This window comes from Cervus canadensis, chromosome 20 (assembly GCF_019320065.1).
Source record: "Cervus canadensis isolate Bull #8, Minnesota chromosome 20, ASM1932006v1, whole genome shotgun sequence".
NCBI classification, from domain to species: Eukaryota; Metazoa; Chordata; class Mammalia; order Artiodactyla; family Cervidae; genus Cervus; species Cervus canadensis.
The window spans coordinates 42,849,102-42,874,459 of NC_057405.1; the positions used below are offsets into that span (position 1 = coordinate 42,849,102).

Consider the following 25,358-nt stretch of genomic DNA (forward strand, 5'->3'; position numbering starts at 1 on the left):
AATAACCTCAGATATGCAAATGACACCACCCTTATGGCAGAAAGTGAAGAACTAAAGAGCCTCTTGATGAAAGTGAAAGTGGAGAGTGAAAAAATTTGCTTAAAAGTCAACATTCAGAAAACTAAGATCATGTCATCTGGTCCCATCGCTTCATGACAAATAGATGGGGAAACAGTGACAAATTTTATTTTTGGGGGGCTACAAAATCACTGCAGATGGTGACTGCAGCCATGAAATTAAAAGATGCTTGACAGTGGTCCTAAGATGGCAGAGGAATAGGAGAGGGAGACCACTTTCTCCCCAACAAATTCATCAAAAGATGATTTGAATGCTGAGTAACTTCCACAAAACAGCTTCTGAACACTGGCGGAGGACACCAGACACCCAGAAAAGTAGCCCATTCTCTTCAAAAGGAGGTAGGACAAAATATAAAAGACAAAAAGAGAGGCAAAAGAGTTAGGGATGGAGACCTATCCCATGGAGGGAGTTGTGAAGGAGGAGCAATTTCCAAACACCAAGAAACCTTCTCACCTGTGGGTCTGTGGCAAGTTTTGGAATCTCAGAGGGCAACATAACCGGGAGGAAAAAAAAAAAATCAAACACAGAATACACACCTAACTGCAACTCCCAGCAGAGAAGTAGCCCAGACGCTTGCGTCTGCCACCAGGGAGTGGATGTTGAACAGGGAAGTGTGGGTTGCATGCTTAGCATAAGGACCAGGCCTGAATGCACTGAGGACAATCTGAGGGAGCTAATGTGAGATAGCAATCCAAACTGTAGGATAGCCAGAGAGAGGAGAAAAAAAGAGAGAGAGAGAGAGAGAGAGAGAGAGAACTTTCCCATGAAAAGCTCTAACCTAAGGCACAGCCTGGCCTGCTCACAGAACAAAGGACTGAGCGAATACCAGAGGAGAGCTAGCTGGCTGTGGACCAGCCCATCCCCCCACCAGAGGCAGAGAGGCAGGTGGGTGACAGCCAGAGCTGGAAGGCAAGGGGAAATCTCAGCTCCAGAGATGGCATCCTCCACCAAACTGAGCAGGCTCCCAGTTGCTAACCACATCTTCCTGGGATCCTAGATGGCTGACATCTGCTGGGAGGGTCGCAGCCAGAGACCAGCTCCCCAGAGGAGACACAGGGCACACCTGAGTCGGCGCTCTCGCTGCGCACCCAGGAAACCAGGCGATTGGGACTGGGGAGGTGATTAAGACACAGTCCACCTGGGACAGTGTGCTTGCCAAGCACCTGGTTGCCTGAGCTGCTCGGACCTGGGAAGGGCACAAAACGCATGCCCAACCGAGTCTGTACTTTTGTGAAGTACCCGAGAAAGTGAACCTGAGAAGCTTAGACCTGGGAAGTCCACAAAACCCAGGGCCCACTTTGGACAGTTCCCCTGCAGAGCAACCTGGAGCCTGAGCAGTGTAGAACGGGGAAGCATAATGTGCCGTGAGCGGGGGCAAGCCCAGTGCTGTCCATACACTGCGAGCATTTCCCACACACACCAGTGGTATTTGTTTGCAGCGTTACTCCCTCCCACAGCACAACCGAACAAGTGAGCCTAAAAAGTGACCACCTTCACCCCTTTGTGTCAGGGTGGAAATTAGACCCTGAAAAGACTTGCAAACAGAGGAAGCCAAAACAAAAAAAGGGGACCTGCTCTGGAAGTGACAGGTGTAACAGATTAAAACCCTGTAGTTAGCATTAACTAAGCATTGGAAGGGGCCTATAGAAGTATAGGCTGGAACAAGGAACTATCTGAAACTGAACTGACCCCACACAGCCCTCAACAGCTCCAGAGAAATTCCTAGATATATTTTATTATTATCATTTTTAAATTTAAATTTTTTAAAATTTTAAGTTCTTTATTACTCCTTTAATTTTTATTTTTATAACCTGCTTTTACCTTGCAAAAAAAAGACCCTATTTTTAAAGCAAATTTCCTATATATATTTCTTATAATTTTTGTGATTGATTTTGTTTTGTATTTTTAATGCTGCATTTTTGAGAGTCTCACCCCTATTCTAGATTTTTAATCTTTGCTTTTTGGTATTTGTTATCAGTTTTATCCCTTTAAGAATCTAGTCTTCAGTACCCATTTCTACTTAGGGGTGTGATTACTGGCTTGATTGCTCTCTCCCCTTTTGACCCTCCCTGTTCTCCCCCAGGTCACCCCTATCTCCTCCCTCCCCCTTCTCTTCTCTACTTAACTCTGTGAATCTCTCTGGGTGTTCTGGGCTGTGGAGAACAGTTAGGGAACTGATTACTGGCTGGGTTACTCTCTCCCCTTTTGATTCCCCCCTCTTCTCTCCCTGGTCACCTCTATCTCCCTCCTTCCTCTTCTCCTCTCTGTATAACTCTGTGAACTTCTCTGAGTGGTCTGGACTTGGGAGAGCATATAGGGAATTGATTATGGGGCTAGACTGCTCTCCCCCCTTTTGATTCCCGCTCTTCTCCTCCTGGCCACCTCTATCTCCCTCCTAACTCTGCTCTTCTCCATGTAACTCTGTGAGCCTCTCTGTATGTCCCTCACTTTGGTGAATGTTTTCACCATTAACCTAGATGCTTTATCATCGGAGTAATAAGGATGGAGAAGTCTTGAGGCTACTATAAGAATAAGACTGAAAATCAGAGGCAGGAGGCTTAAATCCTAAACTTGAGAACTCCAGACAACTCCTGATGCCATGGAACATTAATAGACAAGAGCTCATCCAAAAGCCTCCATACCTACACTGAAACCAAGCTCCACCCAAAAGCAAACAAGTTCCAGAGCAAGACATACCATGCTAATTCCCAGCAATGCAGAAACATAGCCCTGAGCATTAAAATATAGGCTGCCCAAAGTCACACCAAACCCATAGACACCTCAAAACTCACTACTGGACTCGTCATTGCACTCCAGAGAGAAGAGATCCAGCTCCACCCAGCAGAACACCGATGCAAGCTTCCCTAACCAGGAAACCTTGACAAACTACTAGTATAACCCCACCACAGGGAGCAACCTCCACAATAAAGAGGAACCACAAACTGCCAGAATACAGAAAGGCCACCCCAAACAAAGCAATCTAAATAAAATGAAAAGGCAGAGAGACATTCAGCAGGTAAAGGAACATGATAAATGCCCACCAAACCAAACAAAAGAGGAGGAGATAGGAGTCTACCTGAACAAGTATTCAGAATAATGATAGTAAAAATGATCCAAAATCTTGAAAACAAAATGGAGTTACAGATAAATAGCCTGGAGACAAGGATTGAAAAGATGCAATAAATGTTTAACAAGGACCTAGAAGAAATAAAAAAAAAAAAAGAGTCAATAACAAATAATTCAATAACTGAGATCAGAAACACTTTGGAGGGAACCAACAGTAGAACAACTGAGGCAGAAGACAGGACAAGTGAGGTGGAAGATAGAAGGGTGGAAATAAATGAAGCAGAGAAGGAAAAAGAAAAAAGAATTAAAAGAAATGAGTACAAACTCAGAGAACTCTGGGACAATGTTCAATGCCCCACATTTGAATCATAGGAGTCCCAGGAAAAAAAGACAAAAAAAAAAAAAGGGCATGAGAAAATACTTGAGGAGATAATAGTTGAAAACTTCCCTAAAATGGAGAGGAAATAGTCACCGAAGTCCAAGAAACACAGAGAATCCCAAACAGGATAAACCCAAGGTGAAACACCCCAAGACACATATTAATCAAATTAACCAGAGATCAAACACAAAGAGCAAATATTAAAGCAGCAAGAGAAAAGCAACAAATAACACACAAGAGGATTCCCATAAGGAAAACAGCTGATCTTTCAATTAAAAAAAAAAAAAAGCTATTTCAGTCATTATTTTCAAGTATTTCAGACATACTTTCCTTTATTTAGTCAACTTTGTCCTTACCCTTCTCAGTTCAGCTCAGTTCAGTCGCTCAGTCGTGTCCGACTCTTTGCGACCCCATGAATCATAGCACGCCAGGCCTCCCTGCCCATCACAAACTCCTGGAGTTTACTCAGACTCATGTCCATCGAGTCAGTGATGCCATCCAGCCATCTCATCCTCTGTCGTCCCCTTCTCCTCCTGCCCCCAATCCCTCCCAGCATCAGGGTCTTTTCCAATGAGTCAACTCTTCACATGAGGTGGTTAAAGTATTGGAGTTTCAGCTTCAGCATCAGTCCTTCCAATGAACACCCAGGACTTATCTCCTTCAGGATGGACTGGCTGGATCTCCTTGGAGTCCAAGGGACTCTCAAGAGTCTTCTCCAGCACCACAGTTCAAAAGCATCAATTCTTCGGCGCTCAGCTTTATTCACACTCCAACTCTCACATTCAAACATGACCACTGGAAAAACCATAGCCTTGCCCAGATGGACCTTTGTTGGCAAAGTAATGTCTCTGCTTTTTAATATTCTATCTAGGTTGGCCATAATTTTCCTTCCAAGGAGTAAGTGTCTTTTAATTTCATGGCTGCAATCACCATCTACAGTGATTTTGGAGCCCAAAAAATAAAGTCTGACACTGTTTCCACTGTCTCCCCATCTAGTTCACATGAGGTGAAGGGACCAGATGCCATGATCTTAGTTTTCTGAATGTTAAGCTTTAAGTCAACTTTTTCACTCTCCTCTTTCACTTTCATCAAGAGGCTTTTTAGTTCCTCTTCATTCTCTGCCATAAGGGTGATGTCATCTGCATATCTGAGGTTATCGATATTTCTCCCGGCAATATTGATTCCAGCTTGTGCTTCTTCCAGCCCAGCGTTTCTCATGATGTACTCTGCATATAAGTTAAATAAGCAGAGTGACAATATACAGCCTTGACGTACTTCTTTTCCTATTTGGAACCAGTCTGTTATTCCATGTTCAGTTCTAACTGTTGCTTCTGATCTGCATACAGGTTTCTCAAGAGGCAGGTCAGGTGGTCTGGTATTCCCATCTCTTTCAGAGTTTTCCACAGTTTATTGTGATCCACACAGTTGAAGGCTTTGGCACAGTCAATAAAGCAGAAATAGATGTTTTTGTGGAACTCTCTTGTTTTTTGATGATCCAGCAGATATTGGCAATTTGATCTCTGGTTCCTCCAACTTTTCTAAAACCAGCTTGAACATCTGGAAGTTCTCGGTTCACGTATTGCTGAAGCCTGGCTTGGAGAATTTTGAGCATTACTTTACTAGTGTGTGAGATGAGTGCAATTGTGTGATAGTTTGAGCATTCTTTGGGATTGCCTTTCTTTGGGATTGGAATGAAAACTGACCTTTCCCAGTCTTGCGGCCACTGCTGAGTTTTCCAAATTTGCTGGCATATTGAGTGCAGCACTTTCACAGCATCATCTTTCAGGATTTGAAATAGCTCAACTGGAATTCCATCATATCCACTAGCTTTGTTCGTAGTGATGCTTTCTAAGACCCACTTGACTTCACATTCCAGGATGTCTGGCTCTAGGTGAGTGATCACACCATTGTGATTATCTGGGTCATGGAGATCTTTTTTGTACAGTTCTTCTGTATACTCCTGCCACGTCTTCTTAATATCTTCTGCTTCTGCTAGGTCCATACCATTTCTGTCCTTTATTGAGCCCATCTTTGCATGAAATGTTCCCTTGGTATCTCTAATTTTCTTGAAGAGATCTCTAGTCTTTCTCATTCTGTTGTTTTCCTCTATTTCTTTGCATTGATCACTGAGGAAGGCTTTCTTATCTCTCCTGGCTATTCTTTGGAACTCTGCATTCAAATAGGAATATCTTTCCTTTTCTCCTTTGCTTTTTGCTTCTCTTCTTTTCACAGCCATTTGTAAGGCCTCCTCAGACAACCATTTTGCCCTTTTTGCATTTCTTTTCCATGGGGATGGTCTTGATCCCTGTCTCCTGTACAATGTCACAAACCTCCATCCATAGTTCATCAGGCTCTCTGTCTATCAGATCTAGTTCCTTAAATCTATTTCTTACTTCCACTGTATAGTCATAAGGGATTTGATTTAGGTTGCACCTGAATGGTCTAGTGCTTATCCCTACTCTCTTCAGTTTAAGTCTGAATTTGGCAATAAGGAGTTCATGATCTGAGCCACAGTCAGCTCCAGGTCTTGTTTTTGCTGACTGTATAGAGCTTCTCCATCTTTGGCTGCAAATAATATAATCAATCTGATTTCAGTGTTGGCCATCTGGTGATGTCCATGTGTAGTCTTCTCTTGTGTTGTTGGAAGAGGGTGTTTGCTATGACCAGTCCGTTCTCTTGGCAAAACTCTATTAGCCTTTGCCCTTCTTCATTTTGTACTCCAAGGCCAAACTTGACTGTTACTCCAAGTATCTCTTACTTCCTACTTCTGCATTCCAGTCCCCTTTGATAAAAAGGACATCTTTTTTTTGGTGTTAGTTCTAGAAAGTCTTGTAGGTCTTCATAGAACCATTCAACTTCAGCTTCTTTGGCATTAGTGGTTGGAGCATAGACTTTGGATTACTGTGATATTGAATTGTTTGCCTTGAAAACGAATTGAGATCATTCTGTTGTTTTTGAGATTGCATCCAAGTACTGCATTTCAGACTCTTTTGTTGACTATGATGGCTACTCCATTTCTTCTAAGGGATTCCTACCCACAGTAGTAGATATAATGGTCATCTGAGTTAAATTCACCCATTCCACTCCATTTTAGTTTGCTGATTCCTAGAATGTCAACATTCACTCTTGCCATCTCCTGTTTGACCACTTCCAATTTGCCTTGATTCATGGACCTAACATTCCAGGTTCCTATGCAATATTGCTTTTTACAGCATCAGACCTTGCTTCTATCACCAGTCCCATCCACAACTGGGTATTGTTTTTGCTTTGGTTTCATCCCTTCATTCTTTCTGGAGTTATTTCTCCACTGATCTCCAGTAGCATATTGGGCACCCACTGACCTGGCGAGTTCCTCTTTCAGTATCCTATCATTTTGCCTTCTCATACTGTTCATGGGGTTCTCAAGGCAAGAATACTGAAGTGGTTTGCTATTCCCTTCTCCAGTGGACCAGATTCTGTCAGACCGCAGATGTCTGACCCGACCATCCTGGTTGGCCCCACATGGCATGGCTTAATTTCATTGAGTTAGACAAGACTGTGGTCCTGTAATCAGATTGGCTAGTTTTCTGTGATTATGGTTTTAGTGTGTCTGCCCTCTGACGCCCTCTCATAACACCTACCGTCTTACTTGGGTTTCTCTTACCTTGGACGTGGGGTATGTCAAGCTACCAATGATATTTTTCAGAGAACTAGAATGAATACTTTCACAATTTGTATAGAAATACAAAAACCTCAAATAAGCAAAGCAATCTTGACAAAGAAGAATGGAACTGGAAGAATCAACTTGCCTGACTTTCAGGCTATACTACAAAGCTACAGTCATCAAGACAGAATGGTACTGGCACAAAAACAGAAATATAGATCAATGGAACAAAATAGAAAGCCCAGAGATAAATCCACCCACCTATGGACACCTTATCTTTGACAAAGGAGACAAGAATATACAAGGGAGAAAAGACCATCTCTTTAACAAGTGGTGCTGGGAAAACTGGTTAACCACTTGTAAAAGAATGAAACTAACACTTTCTAACACCATACACAAAAATTAAATCAAAATGGATTAAAAATCTAAATGTATGACCAGAAACTACAAAAGTCTTCGAGGAAAACATAGGCAAAACACTCTCTGACATAAATCATAGCAAGATCCTCTATGACCCACTTCACAGAGTAAAGGAAGTAAATGCAAACACAAACAAATGGGACCTAATCATACTTTAAAACTTTTGCACAATGAAGAAAACTATAAGCAAGGTGAAAAGACAGCCTTCAGAATGGAAAAAAAATAATAGCAAATTGAAGCAACTGACAAAGACTTAATCTCAAAAATATACAAGCAGCTCAATTCCAGAAAAATAAGCGACCCAATCAAAAATGGGCCAAATAACTAAACAGTTATTTCTCCAAAGAAGATGTCCAGATGGCTAACAAACAAATGAAAAGATGCTCAACATCACTCATTGTCAGAGAAATGCAAATCAAAACCACAATGAGGTACCATCTCACTCTGGCCAGAATCGCTGCTATCCAAAAGTCTACAAGCAGTAAATGCTAGAGAGGGTGTGGAGAAAAGCGAACCCTCTTACACTGTTGGTGGGAATGCAAACTAGTACAGCCCCTATGGAGAACAGTGTGGAGATTCCTTAAAAAACTGGAATAGAACTGCCCTATGACCCAGCAATCCCACTGTTGGGCATACACACCGAGGAACCCAGAATTGAAAGAGACACATGCACCCCAATGTTCATCACAGCAGTGTTTGCAATAGCTAGGACACGGAAGCAACCTAGATGTCCATTGGCAGACGAATGGATAGGAAACCTGTGGTACATATACACAGTGGAATATTACTCAGCTATTAAAAAGAATGCATTAGAATCAGTTCTAATGAGGCAGATGAAACTGGAGCCTATTATACAGAGTGAAGCAAGTCAGAAAGAAAAACACCAATACAATATATTAACGCATATATATGGAATTTAGGAAGATGGTAATGATGACTCTATATGCAAGAGCCCAAAAGAGATACAGATGTAAAGAACAGACTTTTGGGCTCTGTGGGAGAAGGCGAGGGTGGGATGATTTGAGAGAATAGCATTGAAACATGTATATTACCATGTGTGAAATACATCTCCAGCCCAGGTTTGAGGGATGAGACAGGGCACTCAGGGCTGGTGCGCTGGGATGACCCTGAGGGATGGGATGTGGAGGGAGGTGGGAGGAGGGCTCAGGATGGGGAACGCACATATACCCATGACTGATTCATATCAATGTATGGCAAAAACCACTACAATATTGTAAATAATTAGCCTCCAGTTAAATAAATTAATTTTTTTTTAAATATTCTTGCTCCTTGGAAGAAAAGTTATGACCAACCTAGACAGCATATTAAAAAGCAGAGACATTACTATGCCGACAAAGGTTCGTCTAGTCAAAGCTATGGTGTTTTCATTAGTCATTATGGATATGAGAATTGAACTATAAAGAAAGCTGAGCGCCGAAGAATTGATACTTTTGAACTGTGGTGTTGGAGAAGACTCTTGAGAGTCCCTTGGACTGCAAGGAGATCCAACCAGTACATCCTAAATGAGATCAGTCCTGGGTATTCATTTGAAGGACTGATGCTGAAGCTGAAACTCCAAAACTTTGGCCACCTGATGCAAAGAACTGACTCACTGGAAAAGACCCTGATGCAGGGAAAGATCGAAGGCAGGAGATAAAGGGGACAACAGAGGATGAGATGGCTGGATGGCATCACTGACGCAATATACATGAGTTAGAGTAAACTCTGGGAGTTGGTGATGGACAGGGAGGCCTGGAGTGCTGCAGTCCATGGGGTCGCAAAGAGTCAGACTGAGTGACTGAATTCAACTGTGTGTGTTTAGTTGCTCAGTCGTGTCCAACTCTTTGCGACCCCATTGACTGTAGCCCACCAAGCTCCTTTGTCCATGGGATTTTTCAAGCAAGACTACTGGAGTGGAAAGCCATTTCCTTCTCCAGAACAATATTGTATTACGGTTTAAAACTAAGTTAAAGGGGTAAATATCAGATTAAAGTTTTATACATTAAAATAAAAAATAGTAGTTTTTAAAAAAGAAATTAGGATTCATGGTAGAACCAAATCATAATGACCTATTTTTCCAGATCTATTTCATTCATTCTTTTAAATGTTTAACCTAAATATTAATTTAGACATACATATAGAATTGCTTCTTAAAGAAGAATAATATAATTCTCAACTTCTGAAAAATTACTCATTTGAATTTCAAATTTACCTTAAGTTTCCTGACAACTGTGACTCAAAAAAACAAAACTCTCAATTATGCAATGAAGCTTATCATATGGGAAGTAAATCAGAGGGTAAAAAGTAAAAAAAAAAAATTAAACTTTCCTTGAATTTATAATCTAAATAAGTCTTCATGTTGATCTTATATAGCAGACTTTAATTTCTATTAAAAAATACTCAGTAATGTAATAAATGTGGTAAAAAAAAGACCTTGTGAAATCTATTTTTAATATTTGCTTTACAAAATTTATATGTGTGGTGACTATATATTCTAATCCCTGGATATTTCTAATTCTTATTCCTCTAGACACAGATGTCACTGCACTTATTTGCTCACTGTGGTTGTTCAGCCATGTGAACAATTTAGTTAATGGTTCTTAAGTGTAAGTGCCGTGTGTTACTTAATTGCCCATGTGGATTCTCCATAGACTCTTCCTTCTGCCATGGTACAATGATGATGTTCAAGATGGCAGCCATTCTTTAGTCTGTGTACCAGAGTGAGAAGAATTCAGAGCAGGACATCTGAGACTCAAAATGAACATAAAGCATGAACAAGAAATAAAACCTATCTAGTTTAAAGTTGTCAAGATTAGGGGATACTACTCAGCATAACCTTGCTTCACATAGTAAGTTTCAAAACGGAATTCATTCAAAATGTTTTTTTGTTGTACTAAATTGTTTAGACCAAGTTATGTTTTGTATCGTACCTTTTAATCCAAAGATATTTCTGAGTAACCCAAATGACAAACATAAATTTTCCTCCAAGTAACACCTCATCTTTGGCAGGAGCTAGACAGCAGACAGTTCTAATTTGCTCTTATTACTCCTTGCTGTCTTACTACTAGAAGCATAGGGTTACTATAAAATAAGGAACAATTCAAATGTTCTAAAATTCAGAATGAGTCTGTAGTTGCATTATGAAAATGAAAGTTTTTCAAATCTCCTAAAAGAATGTACAGCTTCTCTTGTACACAGAAATTATTGCAAGAAAAAGTAGAAATTTTCTCAAAAATCAACTTGGAGTCTCCCTTTCTTAAGTAATATGAATTATCAATTGACTTGTATATTGACATTTCTCGATTTTAAATATTCACTACACAGTTTTAAGAGGGGACATTTAGATCTATAAATTTTTAATGAAAATTGTTATGAAGTTTTCATTTTCAGCACACTAAAGTCAGGAACACTGCCTTCACAAAAAAGCACATCTATGTGCTTTTTTATTCCTTTTTATATTTCCTTCTGTTTTCATGCTGTCCTCTAATTTTGCAAAATCCAACTTGCTGTGACATTCTAGATGGGTCAGTTCCCTCAGAAGTTCTTTGACACTTCTCAATTTTTTTTCTTTTCTTATAGTATAAATTGTCGATATGAACTCCTTCTTAACATTGAAAACTCAAACTCATTGTAATTATAAATTAATAGCTGAATGTTAGTGGACTTGTCATTCATGAATGTATGTCTCCTGGAATATGGGAACAAATCTTAGTACAATAATTCATAGGAACTGCATGGCATAGAAAGCATTTTTGAAATGTGGTGTTTTCATTATTTCAGATCACATTACTTACATCAAAGTTCACTCCATCTTTAGTTAAATTGGACACTACCTTCAAAAAAACAGTATACAGGAAATTGGCTCGATGTCTTTACCATCAGAGCATTTATTTGTTACATCAATCTATACTATTGTTATTAGGAGTATTAGTAATATTGTGTTATATTAATATAAGGTCAGAATCCCCTCAAACCCTAAGTACTTTGATTTATGAAGATGACATAAAGAAAAATCTTAAAATTACAAAAGTCACCTTTTCCAAATATAAAACTCATTAAAACTAACAATAGTTTCTAAAAGATCAGTTAGTAGACATATAATTAAAATGTGATTTTAAGCTAAACACATACAGATGCATGCACTATATACAGACACAATCTTTAAATGATTGACTTTGTCATGTATATAGCTAACACAACATTATCATTAAATTGGAAACATTAATCAGATCATCAGTTTGTGAGTCTAAGCTTCTTTATGTAGTAAAAAACGTACATATCACATTTGAATCAAAAGTTTTGCTAATACACATGCTACTCATTTATATCTGTACTACTCCACCTCCTGTATTTGTGTTCAGATTAAAAATAGAAAAGCTAAGGAAATGAAGAGACAGGAGATAAAAGAATTAGAAATAGGAATTGTAAAGACACAGAATTCAAAAAGAATAATTATTGATGTTTGAGTAGGTAGGGGATTAAGAGAATAAAATGTGAAATTGTAATAGAGAAATGAGAATCAGAAATTACTGGAGAAGTGGACATGTTAGAATGAGGAAAATTCAGATAGGAGGGGAACAGGAACCCTTACTTGTGGAGTTTACCCCAGACTATCCTGCTCGCCATTTTTCCTCAAACACTCTTCATAAATTTACTTTGAGATTTAAAAGATAATTGTCATTAGTTAAAGTCTAATTCAACATACTGAATTGCTTTGGGCCCACCAAGCCAATTACAGGTAGACCCAAAGAGAACCCAAGTATTTTAACACCACTGTTTCAAGTAAGAGGCCTTCCCATGTGGCTCAGTGGTAAAGAATCTGCCTGCAATGCTGGAGACCCAGGTTTGATCCCTGGGTCGGAAAGATCCTCTGGAGAAGGGAAGGGCATCCCACTCCAGTATTCTTGCCTGGAGAATTCCATGGACAGAGGAAACTGGTGGGCCATGGTCCATGGGGTTGCAAAGTCAGACATGACTGAAGCAACCGAGCATGCATGCATGCCTCAAGTAAACATGAACAAAATTAAAAGTGTAATGTAAATGATAGAATTTGTTTAGTGATTAAACATCTATTTAAGGCATTTTCAATCAGAAATGTATTTCAAATTGCCAAACACTGCTATTTCTAAATTGAACTACCATTTTAGCATAAAAATTGCATACCTAACATATCTAAATTTGAATTAATCAATCAGCCCAACTGTTCTTTTATAACCCACTCAGCTTTCTAGAAAATTTATTGTCACCTTACACATTCTATTGCTGCAAATGTATTTTGAGTTAGCATTTCCAGTTTAATACTGTTTTCTTCAAATTTATGAGTGAACTGGGTTTGCTAAAGTAATAGCTAATTAGATTCAATGACCTAATTTTTAGAAATATAAAATATTATTTTATATTGAGTATGTGAATTAGTATAAATAATGCATACTTCCATTCTTAAATTAGTAATGTCTCTTAAATTTTGGTTGAAATGCAGGAACTCCTAATCCACTCACTGTTTTCAGACATAAATTATTATACTAAGTTTTCAAATAATCAGAGCTAACCTACTTTAATCACTAATGTTTATTTTCACTTTATGTGTTTTAATGAAGATTTTTTTAGAATCCTTTCCACATGACACTGTCTCCTTAGGAAACAAATAGTAAGTGTTTCTTATATGTTTCCAGAGAAATACAGCTCATAATTATTTACATGATAGATCTTCAGAGATTAAAAAAAAATCTAGTCTGGTTTGGCTCTTTCATTTTGTAACAGAATAAACTGAGGTTCAATAAGAGAATCATTTTGCAAGGGACTGCATGTCTAGGCTGCAAGAAGATCAAACCAGTCGTTCCTAAAGGAAATCAACCCTAAATATTCATTGGAAATACTGAAGCTGAAGTGCCAATACTTTGGCCACCTGATGCAAAGAACCGATTCATTGGAAAAGATCCTGATGCTGGGAATGATTGATGGCCAAAAGAGAAGCGGGCAGCAGAGGATGAGATGGATGGCTAGATAGCATCACTGACTCAACAGAAATGAATTCGAGCAAACTCCAGGACATAGTAGAGGACAGAGGAGCCTCCAGTGCTACAGTCCATGGGGTCACAAAGAGTCAGACTCGACTTAGTGGCTGTAAAACAACAAGGTTTCTTCTACCCACTTCATTTGCTAGATTCCTGTCTTCACTCTTCAGTTATGGAGGTGAATGGAAACTTATGTAAATCAGTCCACACTGTAGTGCTGAATTCTTTAGTACATTTCAGCCTTCATGTTTGTATTTTACCTTGGCATCACTTCCTATGTTTGATTGCATTTAAAACTTTGTAGCCTAGAAGCCTCTGGATGCTAACAGTAGGTTAGAAATGACAAACTAGATAAGCAAGCATTTTATAATTGAATATAAGCTAAATATAAGAAAATAGGACTTGATCAGTTCTAATGAGTCGGATTAGTCTAGAGCCTATTATACAGAGTGAAGTCAGAAACAAAAACAAATACTGCATATTAATGCATATATATGGGATCTAGAAAGATGGTACTGATGAACCTATTTGCAGGGCAGCAACAGAGATGCAGACATAGAGCACAGAGTTACGGACATGGGCCGGGGGAGAAAGAAGAGGGTGAGGTGAATTGAGAGAGTAGCATGGAAACATATACACTACCGTGAGTAAGACAGATAGCCAATGTGAATTTGCTGTATGATGCAGGGAATGCAAACCAGGTCTCTATAACAACCTAGAGCAGTGGGAAGGGCTGTAGGGTGGGATGGAGGTTCAAGCGGGAGGAGACATATGTATACCTATGGCTGATTCATGCTGATGAAACCAACATGATATTTAAAGCAATTATCCTTCAATTAAAAATTAAAAAAAAAAAAAGAAAATTGGACTCGAGTGAGTGACTAAGAATATCCTATATGATAAAATGTATGTTTTCTTCTCTGCTTCCTTTGGGGGTATATATTAGCAGACTAAAACTGTATATTATGTTTAATTTTTCAATTCTAACATGGTCATTTTGGTGACTTGTGGTGAAGTTTTGTGATGATGTTTTAAGTCAAATATTAGAATTGATTTTCTGTAATCCCTAATGCCTTTCCTAAATTCAAATTTATTCTGAAAATTATTAGTGATGGGAAAGATACATATATATATATTATATATATATTTTATATATATATATAAATTTATTCAAAATGTGTAAACCTAGAAGTTGTATTAAAGTAAAAGAAAAAAATAGTTTGAATACACACACACAAGCATACACACACATGGGCATAATAATGTTTGTGTGTATAAAATGTTCAAGGGGCAGAGCCTTTGGGACATACCATGACCATCGAATGTCTTAAGTTTTAAAGATAATCTAAAAGAAAACTGGAACACAAGGCATTCATTTTTAAGTTTCTTTCTGTTCTAAATGGTTTCAGACTAGTTTTCTTTGTGTTCCAGAATGTTTCTAGTCTGGTTGAATTGAGTTGTACAAAAGGCTAAGGGTATATTTCAGCTTACCAACAGATTAATGAGCCCTGGTGTCTATTGTTTTGATCTTTATATAGTCTATACCATTGAAACCTGTACCACTTCCCAGACATTGGAACTAATTAGTTCCTAAAGGTTCAGGATAGAAGGAAAACATTTTTACCTTCTATGAATCACAGAAGGTTAACACTTCCAAGAGTCTCACTTTATCTTGTTTTCTTCCAGGCTTGCTTTCCAGAGGACCCTGAGAGGAAGGGCCAGTGAGGTTATGTCTTTGGAAAGCAAATGTCATTGGGCTGCTTTGCTTCAGGGTTATTTGAAAGTTGAATACCTTCCTGAGGAATTGTTTCTACAGTGATTGCCAATTTTCTGCTTGAAAGGTTTATGATCAAATCATCTCTGGTAGAAAATTTTAGTTGGAATTCTTTCTACTGCTGATGTTTGAGGACACATGCTAGCACATGCTAAAATTCTTTTTCTATTGTAGTTAACATTTACAATTTTTAGCACCACTAAAATGATTTATCCAAAGTATATGGCTTAGAAACTGATAGATTTAATTACAAGGAGAAATAAATGCAGATAAGATTATAAGACGGAAGGTGGGAAGATTGTGGGTAAAACACTTTTAAAAAAATAACAGAAACAATAATCTTCAAAATAACTTTTAAGATGTAAAGATTTTGTTAAAGAATCAGTGATGTCTCCTGGAACTTAACAAACACACAAGCAAAGGTCTAATGTAAGTTGATATAAAAATCAAGTTTAAACACTTCAATAAAAAAATAGCTTAGATAAAAATATCCTTATTTTCTTTTGTTTCTTCTTTTCAAATATTATCTAAATGAATGTTAACTTTCTTAAATAATTATCATTGTCTTTAGATAGATGTAACATTAATAGCACTATTCATCATTGGCCTCCAGTTTTCTTAGGGAGAAAATTTTCAGTGAAATACTGAGTAATATTCCTCATGATGACAATGTAATAATAACAATACTACATCCTGCATGGAATTAACAGATCTAATGTGACATGTATTGCTCAAGAAAAACTCTACAAATTAAAAGTGGTTCCTGTAGCAAAATACTGTATAATAACAAATACAAAGAAAAATTTACATCTTTTTCAGAAAGTACAATCACTGTGCTCCCCTTTACATCTGATCTCCAAATTATTCTAGGATGTAGTAAATTAAAAATAAAATACTAAATTTTTAAATATCAGAGTCATTTAAAATTTTGGCTCAATAAGCTCCATGTCAGAAATAAATGCTTCTACTTTGACCATCTAAGAGAGAAATATATGGGGAGTACACATAAAAAATATAAATGTAAAAAAAATATGTATATATAAATGTAAATCCATTCCAGAGAATTAATTTCAGTCTAATCTACCTAAAATCAAAAGTTGCCAAAGAAGCTGTGGTACATATACACAGTGTAATATTACTCAGCCATAAAAAGGAAAGCATTTGAGTCAGTTCTAATGAGGTGGATGAACATAGAGCCTATTATACAAAGTTAAGTCAGAAAGAGAAAGATAAATATCGTACACTAACACATATATATATGGAATCTAGAAAGATGGTACTAATGAATTTATATGCAGGGCAGCAATGGAGAAGCAGACATAGAGAATGACTTACAAATGTGGGGAAAGGGAAGAAGAGGGGGAGATGTATGGAGACAGTAACATGGAAACTTTCATTACCATATGCAAAATAGATAGCCAATGGGAATTTTCTGTGTTTCTCAGGAAACTCAAACAGGGGCTCTGTATCAAGCTACAGGGGTGATATGTGGAGGGAGATGGAAGGGAGATTCAAGAGGGAGGGGACATGTGTATACCTATGGCTGATTCATGTTGATGTCTGACAGAAAATAGAAAAATTCTGTACAGCAATTATCCTTCAGTTTAAAAAAAATGCCAAAAGAAATTGTGAAGTAATGGAATCATTACTTAAATATTATAATTTATAGATCATTCCTAAAATTAAGAAACATTACATAGGTGATTACAATAATGAGAGTGAGTTTCATAGCAACCTGAAAAATTTTTAAATACCTCTCAATTATTTATACTAAACATTACAACTTCATATTTTGTATTTTTTGTGTACACTAAGTAGCGTATAATGCTTTGTGTGTGCCCAAACAGTAGTTTGTTGACATTAGAAAAGCCTCAAATTTAGTGTTAAAATTTTAGAAAGCCATGGATTCTCTAGACCTAGTCTCAATCTCTGACTCTTTCCATTGTAATTCTAACCTGGTATTTCATAAATGTGTCCACCACCTGCTAATGAAATATTCAGGTTTGAGTTTGTTAACTTTTCTATTATAGCCAAAACATTCAGTAGAAACTTAAAGTGTTGTGATAATCACCTCTAACTTTCCCAAACCAATTAAATGAACTTCACAAAACACAATATACTAGGTTATATATAGCTTCGAGATAGAGTAAGGAATATATATGTGGGAACATAAACATTTTGAGAGAAAAAGAGGTCATTGAATGAGTGACCACAGCACACAAAAAATAGAACAGACTCATTTGGAAAAGTTAAAAAAAAAGTTCTTCTTTGTTACCTTGTATCCACAAAAAGCACATATTAAAGCAAACATCCACACGGAATAAAAATAGTGAATTTTAAAAAATAAGAATCACAGATGCTAATGTACAATGTACATACTGAAAAACCAGACTATGCTACCTGAGAAAGACATCTTGATGAGGCACAAATTCTGATTTCGTTCATTCATTCAAAATCATTAAGAAAGGAATTGTGGTCCATCAAGAATTGGTTTTCACAAACAATAAATTGCTCTTAACTCAAGTAGTTTCAATATAATCGGGTATGGAAAAGAGTAGGAAGAAAGAGAGAGAATACAATACAGTGTAGTAATTGCTATGGTGGAGCTACAACAGATGATATTGGAATATATATAGAGTTGGCCAGAGCTGAACTTTGGAGGTAGGACAACCATAGAGGAAGTTTCTTTGGAGGAGGTGATAATTCAGTTCTAGGAGATAATAGCAGTCATCCAAGTAGGGAAAAGATACACATGCAACCACTGGAGAGAAGACTGTATAATGAACATTTGGGGACTTGGACTAATTCCCAAAGTTGTGCTGTAATGAAGAAATTGGTGGTGAGATGGGGTGATGAGGAAATCAGTCACTAATTAGGCAACAGTCTGAGAAATGAGTCTCATTGCCTTTTATTCCCTGGTGGCTCAGACAGTAAAGAATTGACCTGCAATGCTGGAAACCTGGGTTGGGAAGATCCCCTGGGGGAGGGCATGGAAACCCACTCCAGGATTCTTGCCTGGACAATCTCCATGGACAGAGGATCCTGAAAGACTACCATTAATGGGGTTGCAAAGAGTCAGACACAACTGAGTGACTAAGCACAGTACAGCACTTTTTATTATAGGTAATAAGAAATAGCTAAAGGATTTTAGACAGGGTGTGACACTGTTTTTGTTTTTTTTTTTTCACTTGAAGGGAGTAAGGACTAGAAGTACGGGGTTGATTAAGAGATTGTTTTTATAGTCTCTGTGAGAATTGAGAATGATAGTCCCTAAAATTTTGGAAGAGGTAAAAAGAACTGGGCAAATTAAACAAGTCTAAACAGACTGAATCAACAAGATTTGGTTAACTGATTACATAAGTAAAAAGGAGAATTAATGGTTTCTAATTTTGTGATGTTGAAAGCTGAGTAATAGGTTGGAACATTCAATGATAAGAGAATATAGAACTAAAACAGATTTCAAGTAGAGAAGGAGGTGATTAATAGATAAAATATTTGGTTTTATATACACTGCACTTATGATACTTTGGATTATCTGGATGGAGGTATCTAGTTGGGAGAGGGACATACAGTTTTGGAAAATTAGGTTGAAGATTACTGTCTTGAGATTCATCACCATGTTGAAGGGTATTGAAACTCTGGCATACTTTTAATGAGTATACTGCCCAAAACAATCTATAGATTCAATGCAATCGCTATCAAGTTACCAATGGTATTTTTTCACAGAACTAGAACAAATAATTTCACAATTTGTATGGAAATACAAAAAATCTCGAATAGCCAAAGTAATCTTGAGAAAGAAGAATGGAACTGGAGGAATCAACCTGCCTGACTTCAGACTATACTACAAAGCCACAGTCATCAAGACAGTATGGTACTGGCACAAAGACAGAAATATAGATCAATGGAACAAAATAGAAAGCCCAGAGATAAAGCCACACACCTATGGACACCTTATCTTCGACAAAGGAGGCAAGAATATACAACGGAAAAAAGAAAATCTCTTTAACAAGTGGTGCTGGGAAAACTGGTCAACCACTTGTAAAAGAATGAAACTAGAACACTTTCTAACACCATACACAAAATTAAACTCAAAATGGATTAAAGATCTAAATGTAAGACCAGAAACTATAAAACTCCTCGAGGAGAACATAGGCAAAACACTCTCCGACATAAATCACAGCAAGATCCTCTATGACCCACCTCCCAGAATATTGGAAATAAAAGCAAAAATAAACAAATGGGACCTAATGAAACTTAAAAGCTTTTGCACAACAAAGGAAACTATAAGCAAGGTGAAAAGACAGCCCTCAGATTGGGAGAAAATAATAGCAAATGAAGAAACAGACAAAGGATTAATCTCAAAAATATACAAGCAACTCCTGCAGCTCAATTCCAGAAAAATAAATGACCCAATCAAAAAATGGGCCAAAGAACTAAACAGACATTTCTCCAAAGAAGACATACAGATGGCTAACAAACACATGAAAAGATGCTCAACATCACTCATTATCAGAGAAATGCAAATCAAAACCACAATGAGGTACCATTACACGCCAGCCAGAATGGCTGCTATCCAAAAGTCTACAAGCAATAAATTCTGGAGAGGGTGTGGAGAAAAGGGAACCCTCTTACACTGTTGGTGGGAATGCAAACTAGTACAGCCACTATGGAGAACAGTGTGGAGATTTCTTAAAAAACTGGAATAGAACTGCCACATGACCCAGCAATCCCACTCCTGGGCATACGCACCAAGGAAACCAGAACTGAAAGAAACACATGTACCCCAGTGTTCACTGCAGCACTGTTTATAATAGCCAGGACATGGAAGCAACCTAGATGCCCATCAGCAGATGAATGGATAAGAAAGCCGTGGTACATATACACCATGGAATATTACTCAGCCATTAGAAAGAATTCATTTGAATCAGTTCTAATGAGATGGATGAAACTGGACCCCATTATACAGAGTGAAGTAAGCCAGAAAGATAAAGACCAATACAGGATACTAATGCATATATATGGAATTTAGAAAGATGGTAATGATAACCCTATATGCAAGACAGAAAAAGAGACACAGATGTATAGAACAGACTTTTGAACTCTATGGGAGAAGGCGAGGGTGGGATGATCTGAGAGAACAGCATCAAAACATGTATATTATCAAGTGTGAAACAGATCGCCAGTCCAGGTTGGATGCATGAGACAAGTGCTCGGGGCTGGTGCACTGGGATGACCCAGAGGGATGGGATGGGGAGGGAGGCGGGAGGGGGGATCGGGATGGGGAACACATGTAACTCCATGGCTGATTCATGTCAATGTATGGCAAAACCCACTACAATATTATAAAGTAATTAGCCTGCAACTAATAAAAATAAATGGAAAAAAAAGAAACTTTGGCATACTTTTGATGAGACGAAATGAGAAGAGGACTGAAAGTGGGACTCTACAGAACATCATGATGATTAGCACATTCAGAGAAAGAGGGGAAGGAGATAGGGGATTACTGAAAAATGAGATAAAGAAAAATCAAAGTATCATTATGTAAATCAAAGAAGTAAAAATTTCAAGGCAAGCATCCTCAACATACTACCAAACAAAATTAAAGTAAGATAATTTAGAAACTAAAATTTTCCATTGGATTTTGAAAAATGACCATGCAAGAATACTTCTAATAGTCTTACAAACTAGAGAATCACATTGCAATGAGTTACAGAGTAAATGAGAAGTAAGCAAAGAGAGTCAATTCAGAGGCTAATTAATGAATTCTTGCTGTGCATAATACCCTATACAAGATGTATGAGGTACAATTATGAAGACAATAGTCATGGTCTCTATTCCATAAATTTTTTAATACACAAGATAAGCCTCAATTACATGTACTCTGATAAATCTTATGGCTGTAATTAAAACATTTCTCCTTTTTAAATAAAAATTACCTTAGACGAGAGAATTTTAGAAATTAGAGAAGGAAATGGCAACCCACTCCAGTGTTCTTGCCTGGAGAATCCCAGGGACAGCGGAACCTGGTGGGCTGCCATCTATGGGGTCACACAGATTCGGACACGACTGAAGCGACTTAGCAACCCACAATATATATGTATATAATGTAGAGCCTTCAAATTTATAATTTAAAGTTACACCCTACAGGTAGGGAAGTAAAAACATCACTGGAAATTAATACCCTGTTAGTGAATATTATAGGACAAGGTTATAAAAACTCAGAGTCTTTATTTGAAGGTGTGTGGCAGAAGGCTTGAGAAGTAGAGATCAGGTAGGGAGAAGAAAAATCTTTAACTAGCATTAACATTATTTTACAATACTAACAGTAAACAGTACTCAAATTAGCTCTTTATTGCAAGTGGCATTGTCAACAGGTAAACTCTTTAATGCTAAGGGCTATAATTCTAATTTTACATAAGTTATACTTGATCCAATTCCTAGCATATAAAGCACTTAGAAGTTCAATGTACTCTCTGTTCATATCATTAATTACATATGAAGTCAAGCATCAGAACAAAATCCAAATTATTAATCATCTTTCAGAAATAACTTGAATTAAGCATTTATAAATAATATTTTAGTGGTATAAGGATACTTTCCACTATTACCAATGACAGGTAAAAGATAGCTAGTCCAAAAAAAGGATCTCAGAATTGAATGTGACCTCAGAGATCATCTGGTCCAGAAAAGCTGAAAATTAATTAATGCCAGGCTGGCTCATCTGAGTCAGCCTCTAGGCCTGCTGCACTTTAGCCTGGAGAATGGGGCTTGCTTTGATACAATTCAATCCCATGATGACTAGTTAGCTCGGGTCTATTCTCATGGCCTTAGGAACATTCTTGTGAGAGTTGACAAGAATTGAGAGCAAATTCTTTAGTACTCTTAGAACATGTAATACGAGTCCTACTTAATGAGAATCTGTGATGTAAATTTCATTTATGTGCAGAAATTTTTAAAAAAAAAAGAAGGAAAAATTAAGAATTTCTGACTCCAAATCCAGATTTAAGGGATAACTATATATAGTTTCAAAGAGTCAGACACGACTGAGCAACTGAGCATAAGCATTGAAAAATTACAGAGTCTAAATAGTAGGAGAAAATGACTTTCAGAATGAGTAAAGATATTATTTCACAGCCCAAGCATATAGTCCCTGATCTCATTATACTAATATGATAAGCTAAAAGAATTCATCCATAAATGAGTGAATGGTCAACTCTGTACAATGCTGGTAGTGTTTGCATTTCTGGAAATGAAAGATAAATGAGATGTTACAGAGGGGAAAATGCTTCCTTGAATTTATCACAGATTTCACTAGGAAATCAAGGAAAAGAGAGAAAAATGTAAGTAAGAAAAAAAAAATAGAAAGACAATCACATCAACTATCCATTTAAAAAAAGACATTAAAAATATCCTTGGATATGACAATTCTTGGTAAACTAAGCTTCTTCAGTTTCCTTGAGTTGTGATAATATTATAACAGAAAAAATCTGCTACTTAAATTTTGTCAAAGGCTTAGGGTATTTTATCTCCTGGAAGTTTATTTTTCACTTATTGAAATTAGCATTGGGCTTTTCCTGATGGTTCAGTGGTAAAGAATCCACCTGCCAGTGCAGGAGACAAGGGTTCAATCCCTGGTCCAGGGAGATCCCACGTGCCACAGAGCAACTAAGCCCACATGCCACAACTGTTGAGGCTGTGCTCTAGAGCCTAAGAACTGCGTGCAACTACTAAGCTCAGGTGTTGTAACTTCTGCAGCCCTCAGCCCTAGAGCCCATGCTCCACAATCAGAAAAGCCATTGCAATGAGAAGCCTGCACACCACAGCTAGAGAATAGACCCGCTCACTACAACTAGAGAAAAGCCTGTGCAGCAACGAAGGCCCAGCACAGTCAAAAGTACATTTAAAAATAAATAAAACTATTTTTTAAAAGTTAATGTAATTCTGTGGACCTCTATAAAACCAAAAATGTAAACAAAGAAAGCATATGCTGGAAAAATTCTGATCTTCATAAGATCTTGGCAGAGAGACTATAAAACAACTATGAAAGTATAAGGTTACAAACAAAGAAAATGTCAACATTTTTGTTCATATTAAATATCTTCTGATAACCCCTGGATTAATCTTCCCGTTATAATGGGAAGTTCTTTCCCCTAAGAACTCAATTACAGAAAGCAGTAGAAAAACATTCCATTTATACCTCTATTGTGGAGATTCTGCTAATGGAAAAAGTATATAAATATATGACCAAATTTTCTTTAAAAAATATCTGCAGCTGAAAATCTGACCTGCAGAAAAGTAGAGAAGCAACAAGTACTGAGAACTTCTCTCTGAACATAACATAACAACCTCAGTAGTATTAACAGGACCTCAAATTTTGAACCTGGAGAGACTATTAGAAATAATTTATTCCATCTTGTTTGCTAGTTATATCTCTGATGGAAAGAGATGGCAGGACAAAAAATCAAACACTTCCTTTCAATTTATTTCCCAGGGTGTGTGCTGTATGTGTATGCATTTGTTTCTACCCAAGTACAGACACAAAATGCACACAAAGAGTGATCCAGGCCAAAGAACTCCTTATTATAAATGAAGGTTTTGGCTCCATTTTCTCAGCTAATGTCTAACTCTGCATTATTAGCTTTGACACTCAAAAAAAAAAATGGGGGTCAATAATATATCATTTTCATCAAAACTGCTCTTTATTATAAACTAAGATCTAAAGATAAATAAGGCTATCCTTCAAATTTTAACTTTGACACCTCAAATATAAATATGGAAAGCAAATTCCAGGGGAATTCCCTGGTAATGCAGTGGTTAGGACTACGTGCTTTCACCGCCAAGGGTGTCGGTACAATCCCTGGTCAGGGAACTAAGAGCTGACAAGCCTCACGAGAACCCTGAAATACAGCCAGTCTGGGACACTGACCTCTCATCTTTTCACCAGACCCTCTCTTATACTCTGAGACCACTAGTTCTCAAATTTTAAGATCAGGAGGACCACTTGGAGAGTTGTTTACACCCAGAAAGATGAGGGTCCTTGCCCCCACGTCTATGCTCTAATAGGTCTGGTGTGGAACTCAAGAAATTGCATTTCTAAGTTTCCACCTGGTACTGATGCTGTTGGACCACATTTTCAAAGCCACTATGCTATGAAAAGATGCTCATCAGTGCTAATTATTAAGGAGATGCAAACAAAAACTACAATGAGGTATCACCTCACACTAGCCAGAATGGCCATCATTAAAAAGTCTACAAATAACAAATGCTAGAGAAATGTGTGGAGAAAAGGAAATCCTCCTATATTATCAGTGGGAATGTAAGTTGGTACAGAAAACCAGCATGAAGGTTCTTCAAAACATTTAAAATAGAGATATCATATCACCCAAAATCCCTCTCCTGGGCATATATCCAGACAAAACTATAATTCAAAAAGATACATGCACCCCCATGTTCATAACAGCACTATCACAACAGTCAAGGCACAGAAACAACCTAAATGGCCACAGATAGATGGAAAAATATAGAAGATATGTTATGCATATACAATGGAATATTACTCAGCCTTTAAAAAGAAGAAAATAATGTGATTTGCAGCAACATGGATGGAACTAGAGAGTATCATACTAAGTGAAGTCAGGCAGAGAAAGACATACCATATGATATCACTTATATGGGGAACCTAAAATATAACACAAATGAACCTATGTATGAAACAGAAACAGACTTATAGATATAGAGAACAAACTGTGGTTGCCAAGAGAGGGTGAGGGAAGGATGGATTGGGAGTTTGGGGTTAGTAGATGAAAGCTATTACATATAGAATAGATAAACAGGGTCCTACTGCCTAGCACAGGGAGCTATATTCAACATCCTGAGATAACTATAATGGAGAAGAATATAAAAAAATACTGTGTATATATAATCACTTGCTTTTCAGCAAAAATTAACACAACACTGTAAATCATTTATATCTCAATTAAA

General features: G+C 37.5%; 1 long non-coding RNA gene across 1 annotated transcript; it reads left to right on the forward strand.

The window, feature by feature from the left end:
- The first annotated feature begins 478 nt into the window (after positions 1 to 478).
- LOC122422863 lies at positions 479 to 24,250 on the forward strand. The gene is made up of 4 exons (XR_006263987.1): positions 479 to 489; positions 960 to 967; positions 20,561 to 20,565; positions 24,189 to 24,250. It is a non-coding gene; the product is annotated as an uncharacterized LOC122422863 (long non-coding RNA).
- Positions 24,251 to 25,358: the final 1,108 nt, after the last annotated feature.